The sequence below is a fragment of the Dermacentor silvarum genome, chromosome 10, assembly GCF_013339745.2.
Source record: "Dermacentor silvarum isolate Dsil-2018 chromosome 10, BIME_Dsil_1.4, whole genome shotgun sequence".
NCBI classification, from domain to species: Eukaryota; Metazoa; Arthropoda; class Arachnida; order Ixodida; family Ixodidae; genus Dermacentor; species Dermacentor silvarum.
In genome coordinates this window covers 24,220,858-24,233,415 of record NC_051163.1, presented here as the reverse complement: position 1 = coordinate 24,233,415, position 12,558 = coordinate 24,220,858, and the positions used below count along the sequence as shown (strand labels likewise).

The 12,558-nt window shown below is 42.6% G+C and overlaps 1 long non-coding RNA gene across 1 annotated transcript; it reads left to right on the top strand.

The window, feature by feature from the left end:
• Nucleotides 1–1,042: 1,042 nt before the first annotated feature.
• Nucleotides 1,043–8,108, top strand: LOC125940535 (uncharacterized). Its single transcript, XR_007463739.1, has 3 exons — nt 1,043–1,432; nt 7,542–7,646; nt 8,010–8,108. It is a non-coding gene; the product is annotated as an uncharacterized LOC125940535 (long non-coding RNA).
• The last annotated feature ends 4,450 nt before the right edge of the window (nt 8,109–12,558 follow it).

Here is a 12,558-nt window from a genome sequence, read left to right as displayed (position 1 = left end):
CGATATTTCGTTGTGCGACGAAGCCAACGAAGCCATGACAAAGTTCTACGGGCTTTTTCTTATTCTTTATTTAGTATTGCTAGAGCGACCTACAATTCCAGGTCACTCTAGTATTGCGACGTGCTGAACATAAATGCTCCATCATTGGGCACCGTTACCTCACACACGAGTCTTGTCGATCAGAGTAGCGGTCCTGCTCGTCGTGCATGGTTTGAGTCACGCGAGGTTAACTTTTTATCGGTAATTTTAGTTTTCGCTTGTAGTTTCACCTTTTGGCATCCGATTTTAATGTCACTAAATGTTATATCTACACAAGCTATCTGACCACAGCATATGCAAAAGTATTAGGCAATTAAGAGCACGGCAAGCCGGCCGGTAAACATATAACTACGTTTAAAAATGTGCAAGCTCAAAGAAAATTAAGCAAGCACATGGTTTAGCTGCAAAATTGAAACATGTGCTCGCTGCAGCGGACGTACGGCTGCTGAGCACGATGGAGTTCGATGCTTGTTTACACTTTCGGCAACGTATGCACGTCATACAAACCGGTGATCGAATGCTCACCTGGATGTGCTTAATTAATTGGGGTGTTGGAACAACAGCGAATCTACCACTGCGAATGCGTCGATCCTGAAACGCAAGCGCATACTTTGAGAGATCGATCGCTTCGCTCACACCGACACCATAAAGTGCACGGTCGCACAGCCCATCCAGCGAAACATTTAACACCTGTTTCCTTGCAGTAGGCGAAACACAAGCGATACAACGAGAAAATTTGCATAGCAACACCGGGCAGCTAGTGCGTGTTGTCGTCTGCTGCGGAGCAACTTAAAGTATGACGATCGGCGCTGATTTTCGCATACATGTGGTTTATTTCGAAGCGAGAACACCAGATCACAAGCAATTATTATCGTTCTTGCCCTAATCTAATGTGCAGCTTTTTTTACCACTTCAAACCGTTTGTGGCGTTAGCAAAAAAGGAGCCAGCGTCATCGCCATTGCCATCAGAAAGAGGCGGCAAAACAAGTTTTTGTTCAGGATTACAGCATAAAGAACCAACTTTTATAGTGCACATGTGCCCAGTTTATATAGGTGTTCTGTGGTATACCACTCAGGATCATTGCGTCAACGACGCGCCGCTCTCATATTTTATTAGCTTCTATAGTTTTATTCGCAAATAACGACAAAGTCACATGCCTTCGGCGCCCCGGAGCATTTCCCGGAGCCTTGCATGCGTCGCAGGACGAACTGGCAGTCTAGGCCACGGTGGTCTAGGCGGGGGCCACTACCTCGTTCGCGATGGTTGTGGAGTCGTTCAAGAAATGCGGAATATCAAACAGATTGGACGCCACGGAGGACGAGAACGATAAAAAGCTGTTGTGCTTGACCACTATGGGCATTAACTGAAGTAATAAATTTCCATGTTCTGAAGGTAAGCTCTACAGGTTTTTTACGTGCACATTGTTTTGTACAGTGGATCATGAAAACTGGGTGCGCATTTGGTTCGGGAACGCGTTGCAAATACAGCCAAAGGACGTGGTGTGTTCGCATCCCTCCCCGCTACTTTTAATTCGGCCTGCCGGATAACTCGATCAATTCTGTTGGTCCTGTAAATATTACCGAAAGTCGACTATTAAAACGGTGCATGTTTTTCTCTTTAACGTGAAGCGTTAACGTAATAGCCCCGCGATAGCAGCAACTCTGCCACTTCTTTTGAGAAGAAAACACGATTCAGTGATGACTCTAGTCCAAGCTGGTCTCCGTTTTGAAGGTGGTGCTCCTAGTTGGTTAAGTGGTGGGAGACAACTTTTTTTCTTGTCTTTTGCTTCTTCTGGCTTTATTTGAAATAATTTGCCACAGTGCTGCTTTATGGATAAGCTGCAGAGCATGCCACCAGCAAATTGTTTTAGTGAGCGCTCAAGAGGCCAGTATCCTGCAAGCACAGTATTCTTTGCTGTAGCATCAGTCAAGTGGCCGAGATGTGGAGTTCAGAACACTGGACACAATGACAGTCACACGCACAGACCATCTGGCAATTCTTTTACTTTGTTGCAGTGTCCATTATCAGCGTCACTAGTTTGCTAATCAGGCGTGCTGTTACATTAAGATGTTACTGTAATACCGTGAAAAAAGAAAAAGGAAAGTGGCTGAGGTAGAATCTTCCAACTGTAAATATGTGGGTCCAGAGTGTGAATTCGTATAAGGCACTGCGACTGTTATGTTCTTGCAGTGCACTCCGAGAGAAAGACGGGGAGGTTAGCCAATGTAGACCGGCTGGCCACACTGTGCTGCAGTAAGAGGCTAAAGGGAAATTTTAGATTCAGCTATTAGCTTAGGCCCACGGCATCCTGGACTAGGGACGCCGCCCACCTCGGACGATTTTACCGTCTGCTCATTTCTCTAAATAAAGTTTATTCCACCTCCTCCTGCATTGGCAATGGAAAAGGTGACAGCTGTAGTGTCCCACATGTATTTCTGCCTTCAACTTATATATTACTGACATCAGTTCTTTATGTAACAAGACAGAAACAATTGGTGTTTTTTTTTTCTTTCCTTCCGCTGCTTCTCCTGTGTTTGCAAAATGTTCCTCATATTTCCACCTAATAAGCTAGGTTAAATTCTGTCAACGTCAAACCCATCTTCATTTGATGCACGTCAGCCACAAGTATGTTATAGCAGCTCCGCATAAATTCACCGAAACGGCCGGACGATTATATGCTGCAAGGGGGTGCCGACTGTGGTCCCATTTTTTTTCTTTGTGAAGTATGCTGCTGCGCCCATGATACAAAACGTTTCCTCTTTGAGTGTTCCTTTCTCATGTCATTGTGTGTAGTTTTCACCACCTTCAGTCAGGCAAATCGCCCTCATGGGCACGAGCCATGCTTTGATGTCACAACATCAAAACGACCAAGAGAGTCTGCCTATAACCACTATCACTGTAAAATAGTTTTAATTTGTTAAAAGCAGTATTCTAGTAGCAAGTAAGCTTCAGAGCAGATTTGAGGCGCTGCAGAAGTTCATGCCGAAGTGTCATCGACTGCTGTGGAACAGAGCATCCCAGCTTGAGGTGTCACTCAAATGTACCTGAAAGTGAACACTTGGATGTTATTACGTTCACCACGTCAAAAAGTGTACTTATGGTGCTTTAACGTCCTGTGCATAGGTCTATGTCACGCAAGCCTATGCAGGTCTATGTCACCTGTATGTCACGCATGTTCTGCAGCATCCAAAATGTCGTCAGATGGAAATTGTCAATACAAATTTAATTATAGGGTTTTATGACAGAAAGTCATAATCTGGCTATCAGATAGGCTGTAGTGAGGGTGGTCCTAGATATTTTAAAGACCATCTATTTTAAAATTTTTTGTGTTTCCCTCAGCGCAATGTTACGGGAATTTCAGAAATCCTACCTTATAACCTCCTGCTCGGCTGCAGTTAGCTTCACATCTGATATTAACAGCCGAGCTATTTCCGGTCAGCTGGAGTACTCAGACACACAATGATATCATGATTACATGGGTGGTATTGCGTTCTCTACCCATCAGTGACATGGAGGCTGCGTCATGAACTGATTCAGGCTTAAGGCCTCGTCTCTGACAACAGAGCATTTCAACCACCGAGCTATTCATGAATAAAGATTTGCTCTACTAGTTTTGGTTGGTGTTGCCAAATGAGGACAGGAAGAGAGTGCAGCTATCCAGACACTTCTCTAGCTACTCGCAATCGGGACCCAAAAAATAGTGCATCACATGCGAAAGAAAGATATAGAAACGTGTCATGTAGTTCAAGATAACTTTAAAAGGACACTAAAGAGAAAATTCATTTCACCTGTACTAGTAAATTACGCATCTACAATACCAAAAGCACCGCTCTTACCACGAGAAGTGGCCACTGGTAAGCCAGGAAATGTTAAAAAAAATAAATATTGGGGACGACGAAGCCTTGGAAGTTCCTGCCCTAGCTAGCCGTGACGCCGGGGGAATTTTGACGGCCTCTGCTTGGGCCAAGTCAATTTTTGATCGGTGAAGATAAGGAGCCAGAGACTGAACATGGAAATGTTCGGGAACTTTTACCGAGCCAACGCGGCCCAAGCAGGAAAAAATGTTTTGAAATCCATTATGCACCAGTAGTGATGCATTGGTGCGAAATTCACAAAATTGAACTTTGAACTTCATTTTCTCCTGTAATCAACCCATGATTGCAAATCTAACAGAAATTGAGTTTTCAAAGAATACTTGGATTCGAAAACTGATTTAGTGTGTTGTGCTGTGCTTTTGTCTCATACTTTTATGTTGCAAAATATGATGTACTTATTACATGGAAGGTGTTGCAGATACAAACCTATTTACCACCAAATGATCAGAGCGACATGTTTCTGCGAGCAGCGGCCACGGTGCACAATTTGACCCAATGACCAAAGCATAGTTCGTCTCCTACTGCAAGCACAAAGTTGCACCAATAATAACATAACCTTACATCTGTAAATTGTAAATGTAACATGTGAAACCGTTATTTTGTAGTAAGCTTTGCAAATGAAAAGCAGCTGCTCTGTTTGGCTGCCCTTACTCAATTTAAGCACTGCATGGATGTTTCTGTAACTTCCCTCAACATTACGGAAATTGTTTTCTGCCAAATTAAAGCTTATTGAAGGGATTGTTGCTTCAAAGTGTATATAAAAATGCATTAAATTCATCAACATTGTGGCAAATACGTGGACTTATCATGAGCACCTAGCATGCAAATTCGCACCAAAATGTAATATTAAGGGATGGACAGAAAAGTGCTTCGACCGTGCCTATTCACTTCATCTTCGTGTCTTACTGATTTTCACACCCAGCTGGCTAGAATAAATCAGCAACTCGCTCAATCAATCACTTTATCAAAACATGATGGAGCTGCCAAGCTCCTGGAAAATTAGACATCAACAAAGCCAAAACTTGCAAGGCTGGAGAAATGTCAATGACGTAACAGCAACACCAAGCGCCAGAGCTCATTAATAAAGTAGGAGTGCAGTTAAACATCAAAACTACAAACACCGACTACTGAGTGAGCTTTAGTGGCCAAAGATCGTTTTGGATAAAGAGCATACCAGGTGAGTGGGCTTATTGGACAATATATCGCAAACATTTGGCAACATTTACAGATCCGAGAAAGTCCAGAACAGAAGAGCCTAAGGGAACAAAAGCAACAAAAGAAAAGAAAGAAAACAGAAAAAAATGTGTTTTTAGTCCTTTCATTTATACACACTTCCCAGACATCGGTGCTTTGTGCTGCTCTTTAATCATGACCTTCGACCAACTCACCCAAAATTAATTGCTATCCTGTAATGTGTAGCGGTAGTGCAAGGTGAAAGTACCGCATGCTGTTAGTAAAGTTATGCCTTCTGACGTTTCCGCAGTGGTACAAGCAACTTCAGCGGCAGTTACACTGCATGCACATGGGAAGTGGGGGGGGGTTGTGCCTGCAATATGAATTTCATAATGACGTCGATGCTTAGTTGATAAACTTAACAATTTAGGCTCAAATTGAGGATATTTAGATCTTAACAAGGTTTCCTTGCAATGAAGTAAAGTGCTGATTTCCATAACTTCATTACACAATTGAAACCTTGATATAACAAATGTGGATGAAACAAATTGGTGGATACTACAATGTAAGCCCAACGTTTTTTTTTTTTTGCCAATGTCAGCATGTAAGAAATATTTTTGTGTCAGATGCAAATTTTGCTATAACGAGGTTTAACTGCATGTTAAGGATTCACACATTCGGCAAATGATGGCAGGACAAAGTAAATCTGAAAGGTTCCTCACCAATATCGTGTCATGTAATCAATATATGATAAAAACAAATACTGGATATACATAGGTATTTTTGTGTCAGATATGACTTTTATATATATATATATATATATATATATATATATATATATAGCCATTCTCAACTCTATACCTGGTCAACTATGAAACAATTCAAAGTCAAAACAAATGTGCAGGACAATGGCAGTAGCAAAGCAGAAACTGTGCATCAACATAGGCACCATACAGCAGCATACGGCACTTCAAAAACATTTATCATCACATCGATTCGCACAAAAAAAGAAGATAGTCTGCTATTCGCGGTGTCCAGATTATGAAGCATGTGATGCGATCAAGCCAACTCGCATGCAGTGCAGTGGTCACCGGACGTGGGCTCCGAGTTGAACTTGTTGTGTATCTTTGTTCGTGCCATAGGTTCGACAGTGGTTGTCGCTTATCACAAAAGATAAAATTAAGGTAATGGTTTACTCTACCAACCACTGTAGCTGGTGTTTGCGTCACCGGCGGCGCGAACATGCTCGGGCTGGGCGGACGGCCAGCTGGGTTACCTCCGTTGTCGCAGCCGTGCCGGTGTGCGGGCGCTTATATGTATGCTTTAGTGCAGAGAAACTGCCATATTTTTACAACTAGCGTACAAAAAAACAGCAGACAGCAAGGCGCCATGCTACATGGTTGCAAGAGTACCACATAATCCCATTTATATATTTATTTTCATTTCAATGTATTCATTGGTTTTACGATCACTTTCAGTTTATATAGCAGAATATGTGAAGTTCCACCATTTCACAACATACCATGGCCATAATTTCAGAAGGAACAGACTGTCAAATATTGGATCATTCTCACTAGATTATTATACAGCCCGTGGTAACGAGTGTCGACGGTACGTGTGATATTATGAAACACGTGTGAAATTTGGCAACTTCGTGGCAATGGGCTGGGCTATTATAGGGTGCACAAATACACAGCAATGGGAAGACGAAAGGATAGACACAATAATTATGAAGGTGCTTCATTTGCATCTATTCATTTTGTCATAATCTTCTAGTGATTTTCGCACCAGCTTGCCACAATGAACGAGCAACTCAGTTAATTGTCCATTTTATCATTAATTCTTGCTTTTATCGTTAGAGGATCGAACTGCCAAGCAACAACGAAAATGAATGAGCTGAGCCAAAATTTGCAATGCTGGAAAAATGTCTATGACGTTAAAAGCAGCACAAAGCAGCAAAGTTGGGGAATAGGAGCCTGGTCAAAAACTGCAAACACAGGCACTCTCTACCAACAGAATTTTATTGGCCAAGAATGTACAAATAAGCACATAGAAGACGAGTGGGTTACTGGACACTCTCACAGACATGTGGCAAATTTTGCAAGTCCAACAAAACAGCAACGACACATAAAAATTCCTTGTCGTGTAATAAAAAAAAGTGCCCACATTTTGCCACATGTCCTTGAGATAGTGTACTATAATACATCCTTATTCGACGTCCTTGTAGGTATGATCTTTGATCAATAAAATTGAGATGACAGCCGGCGCCTGTGTCTTCAGTCCTTACGTTTATTTACATTGCTTGTTTGTTTTTTCGGTGCTTCATGCTTTTATGTCATGAACTTCGTCCAACTTGCCCAAACTGCTATCTTGACTAGAAAAATGTACTTAGTACAAGGTCACACAAGTCCCAAATACCACTCTAAAACCTGTGCCTTCTATCGTTTCCACAGCGTTGCAAGCAACTACACCGGCGATTCACTGCACAAACAAGTGCAGGGCATGTACAGCGGAGGATGGTACGTGCTTGGGATACGAATTTCGTGACGACGTCGACGGTTAGTCGATGAGCTTCTCTCCAACAATCAGCTGAAATATTTATGCCCGTACTTATAGTATTTCAATGTAACGAAATTTTCACAATGCTGTAACATGCAAATTTGCACAACTGCATTGTGCAGTGAAACCTCAATGTAACGAAGTGAACTATAAGCAGAACATTTCTCGCCACTATCAGCATTTAATGAATTTAATACTGGTATAATGAACATTAAATATAGAGAAGGTACCGTTGTGTTGGATGCAAAGTTTGTAATTGTGAGGTCTGACTTTTTACGATTAAGTGCATGTTAAAAACTGCCACATTTTGGCAGTGAATGCACGCTGTTCTGAATGCTCACCTCAGTCAACTGCTCCTGCAGAAATCCGCAAGCGCCTCAGGAACTTTAGTTATATGGTCTCCAGCTCCTGGTGGATGACATCTTGGATGTTCTCCCTGATGCATATTGTAAGCTTCTCCACAGTTTCCTTCTGAGAGAAAAACAATAACTAATGCTTACTTTTAACACATAAATATCCACAGAAAAATTATAACACTAGACATTTGTATTAGTCTAACACATTATTCTGTATTGGTCTTGGCGGAAGCTGTGCTAGTGTAAGAGGGTTCTTTTATATTTTCTGGACCATAAATCGCACCCCCTACTTTTCGAGAGTTTGAAAGAAAAAAAATTGGTATATAAGACGTACTGGTTTATGAGATGCACATATTTTAACTTGGCCGGCATGATGAAATGTGAATATGCACGCTTGTGCACTCATCAAAAAGTGCCATACTTATCTTTTTCAGGGCACTAAATCTCCATAAACAAAGCCGCAAGTTCCAGGAGAAAAAAAAGCTTCTACCAACACTCCTCTTAGGCATAGAAAACCAACATTTATTCCACTTCACTAGAAGCCAATCGAAGGCCTCGTCCTCCAATGCAGTCAAAAAGTTCAGCTACTTCAGCTGGCAGCATCACTGGGTCATTGTCATTGGCCTCTGAATAATGTTTGAGGTTACATTGGCTGGTGCATCGCTGGCATTGCTTCTGCCGCATTGCGTGCTCGGGAAAAAAAAAAGAACACTCATATTAGTTGTGCCAGTGTGCGGGGTTATATGCATATATGTCGCACCATTGTATAAGATGCATTGACAAAAATTATTGGGGAAAGAAGCGTGACTTATAGTAGTCCAAAAAATATGATAATTTTGAGGCGGTATCTATTAAGCTAACAAGCCTTTTATATAAAAAGGAAATGTTAAAACCACAGTGCCAGAGATAAGGGAACGACTTTCTCTTAATGCATTATTCATTATGGTGGGCATCAGATACAAATTAACATACTAATGAACAAAATCACTAATTATGCTTCACTTATCAGCTAGACGATACATTGTAATTTTGAAATTGACGCCGTAGCCATTGCAGTGCACTAGTCATTCTAGTTGGCCAGTGCGGCTACTTGTTGACATAGCCTACTAATACATTATAGTGCTAGCGTTAATAGACCTAGTCGGATAATAAATGCTTGGTCTGGTCGTGGTAGTCTAATATCAATATGCCAATAAAAGGAACAGTAACCTAAAAACAATTACGTTATTGACATCCCTAACTATGTGAGTGGGCTTTGGGGAAACTATTAACTGGAACAACAATGTACTGTATTTATTCGATTATAAGGCGAGGATGCAACTGAGGGACCCGATAAACATAACTTAATATGCACACTAATATAAAGAGATATAGAGTAGCCTACGGGATATTCAAACTCGGCGGGGATGGCCCGAAGTAGTGAATACAGTCGAACCCACTTATTGATAGCTTGCACGTGACGTCACGCACCCACCTTATCACCGTTTTGGGGCACCAACATGGCGACTACGAGCACTTCAGTCCAATCCATCTTATTGAAAGCTTTCACATTACGTTACGCACCCAGCTTATCGTGTTGGTGCACCAACATGGCGGCTACAATGACGTCAGTGCAAGCCATCTATAACGATCCCAGATATAACAATCCATCGGTTATAACGACATTTCAGTGCCTTTACGATTTCCTTACCCTCCCTGTGGAAAATGCTGCCAGATATAGTGAACGTTTTTTTTTAAATTGCCATACTGCTACGACGAACGCTTTGAGCGCGGCAACGCTAAAAAGAGGGCACACGCGAAGTGCCAAAGCACGGAAGCGCGACCAAACTGGGCGCACGGCAGCAGCCCAGCCAGTTTAGAGCATGTATTTGACATAGCAATGGAGTTTATGTCGATTCTAGCAAATCCATAGCGTCCGAGCATCTGTTCTCACATTGTTGATTGTGTGGCCATTCAAAGAATGTGTCGGTTTCACCCAAACATCCTAGCCATTTGTCATTCCTTCGCTCTGTAGAAAAGAGCATGTGGTTTAAAATCCTAAACCAGTAATTTGCTTTTCCCCTGTGCATATTGCGATTTAGTCCATATTTCAGTTTAACCTTTCACTACGTATTGCTATTTTTCCTATTTCTTGTTTAACTGTACTGTACACATTCACCAGCGCCATGTATCTTATTTATTTTCTACACTAAGTGCCACTGCAGTGGACATAAATATAGGCTGATGATGATGAATGATGATGAAGTGCCGCTTTATGATATGTATTGTTTATATTTTCAAAAGCCACTCTTGCCAACTATATTTAGTGTTTAACAAGTTAAAGATTACACTGTCTTTAACGTTTATAGGCTTGTGTTTCAAACTTGGTTCCACCTCTTAAAGCTTAAAATTATCATCATCAGCCTATAATTATGTCCACTGCAGTATCAAGGCATCTCCCTGTGATCTCCAGTTACCCCTGTCTTGCGCCAGCTGATTCCAACATCGATTTTGATGTTTTTGTCCAAACGTAGTACTAAGTCGTTATGCTAGGTCCTTCTAATCAACAATTGACGAATCTAAGTGCTCCTCATAAAGTGTGTAATTTATTATAAGGTTTTAAAAAAGCACATTGCTACCGATCTCAGCACGCCACTCGGCTGAGTTTTCAGCCGCCCCTGACAAGGGGGTGACACAATTTGACCATATGATGTCAGTAGGGCGAGCTATCCGATTGGCTGCCAACGGTGCATCATCGAGAATTTTTTCATCATTAAGGTGAACAAATGTTGTTCGTAATAGTTGAAATGCTAGGTTATTTGTTTATATAAAAAGAAAGTAACAGAAAGAGAATGCACAAAACAGACAAAGAACTTTATTGACAAGGTCCTGAGAAGCCCTGCCCTAGGGCAGAGCTGTGGGCCGCTCCCGCGTGGGCAAAGACAATGTAGTACTACACTCAAGCACTTCCGGCACACAGCAAATGTCGTCTGCTGGTACTACAATGTGCTCACTGTTGACGCGAGCTGCGCGGTCTTTGTTGGTCTCTATCTGTCTTTTTGAGAGCACTATGGTTCGCGCTTCTGTTGTGGGCTGCAAGCGTAGCCATCGGCAACCAATCAAGCTGCGACATCGTGTCCCTCTACAAGGCAAACATGCAAGCGAAGTGGCTGCAGCATTGGTTGTCGGTATCCGAGCGGCACCAGCATCTATGCCTTTGCGGACGTCACTGAACACCCATGGATTACTACCACACTTGCAAATATGTAGTTCAAAAATGAAAATTTCTGGCCATCGTGATCGCGTAAATAAATGCTTATTTTGCTCTCCCGACTATGTGCCCATAAATTCTGAAACCACTCGCTGGCAGATATATCGGTGCGCCACGTACTGCAGTCTTAATTGACAAAAGCGTTCACGTCACACACGATTATTCAAGCGAAGCTTGTATTGCCTCACAAGTGCTGGTGCCATTGAAGGTGTGACTGCAAAAAACCCGTCTCGTGCAAGTGAAGGAAAACGGCGGGAAAGGCTAATTTCAAGCGAAGCTTGTACTTGTGTCGGTGCTTGTGCCGGTGTCGGTGGTGGTGGTAGTGTGGTGGTGGTGGTGTCACGCTAAAAAGTGGGCCCATCCTGGTGATAGTGCAGAAAGGGTCCAAGCTCAATGACACGTCCCCTGTGAGCTCGGGGACCAGTAACGTGCCCTTGAACTACCCTTGTCATACGTGGCACCCAAAGAGACAACATCACCAGTTATTCCCCTGTCAAGAAAATGGGGGTAAGCGAAGCTTGTCGTCCAATACTAGCATGCCAATTCTAGCGTGAGGGCTTCCGAAGTCCAGACGGAAACGTCAGCGAAAAGCCGCGGACCCCGAGTTGTGGGAGCGCGATGTTGAGGCCAAACGTCAGCGAAGAGCCGCCGATTAACTTCCGGTTAGGAACTGAGTTTTGGTTTGTCAGAGAGGTGGGACGAAAAACAAAACAGGTAGATATCGATGGTTCTTCTTATGGCCGATAGATTTGACATAAAGAGCTAATTAAGTGTCAGGAATTATTAGAAACAATTAAGGAAAGTCTAATTGCCATACACCAAAACACACAATCTTATACTTTAGATACCCACCGCATCAGTACAGGTTCCTGTGAAAATGCAAGACCAGAAGTGACGCCATCAGTGACGTGACACTTAAACCAGGGGTACCCGCTCATTACTTACCAAAATAAAAACAAGCCAATTAGAATTATACACCACCTGACACAGAGCGAACGCCTACCTAGCACAGTGGAGGGGTGACGTCACTCCCTCCTCGCTTCTCTCCTGTTGCGCACCTGCTCCGTCACTCACTCGTGCATGCTCGCTGCTTGGCTCATTGCATACTCTCACGTCAGCGGCTAAAAGGCGCTATCAGGAAACTGGGTCCAAGGATATCAGAAGATAGCCTTGCTGACTCAGTCCCAGTAGACATCGATATCACTTTGGCCATTTCCGCTTGGCCCCTTTTACCTCTGCATTATAAACGCCTCTCACATATAAACATTTAAATAATAGAGAGTAGCATCACCAGGCTTTCAATGC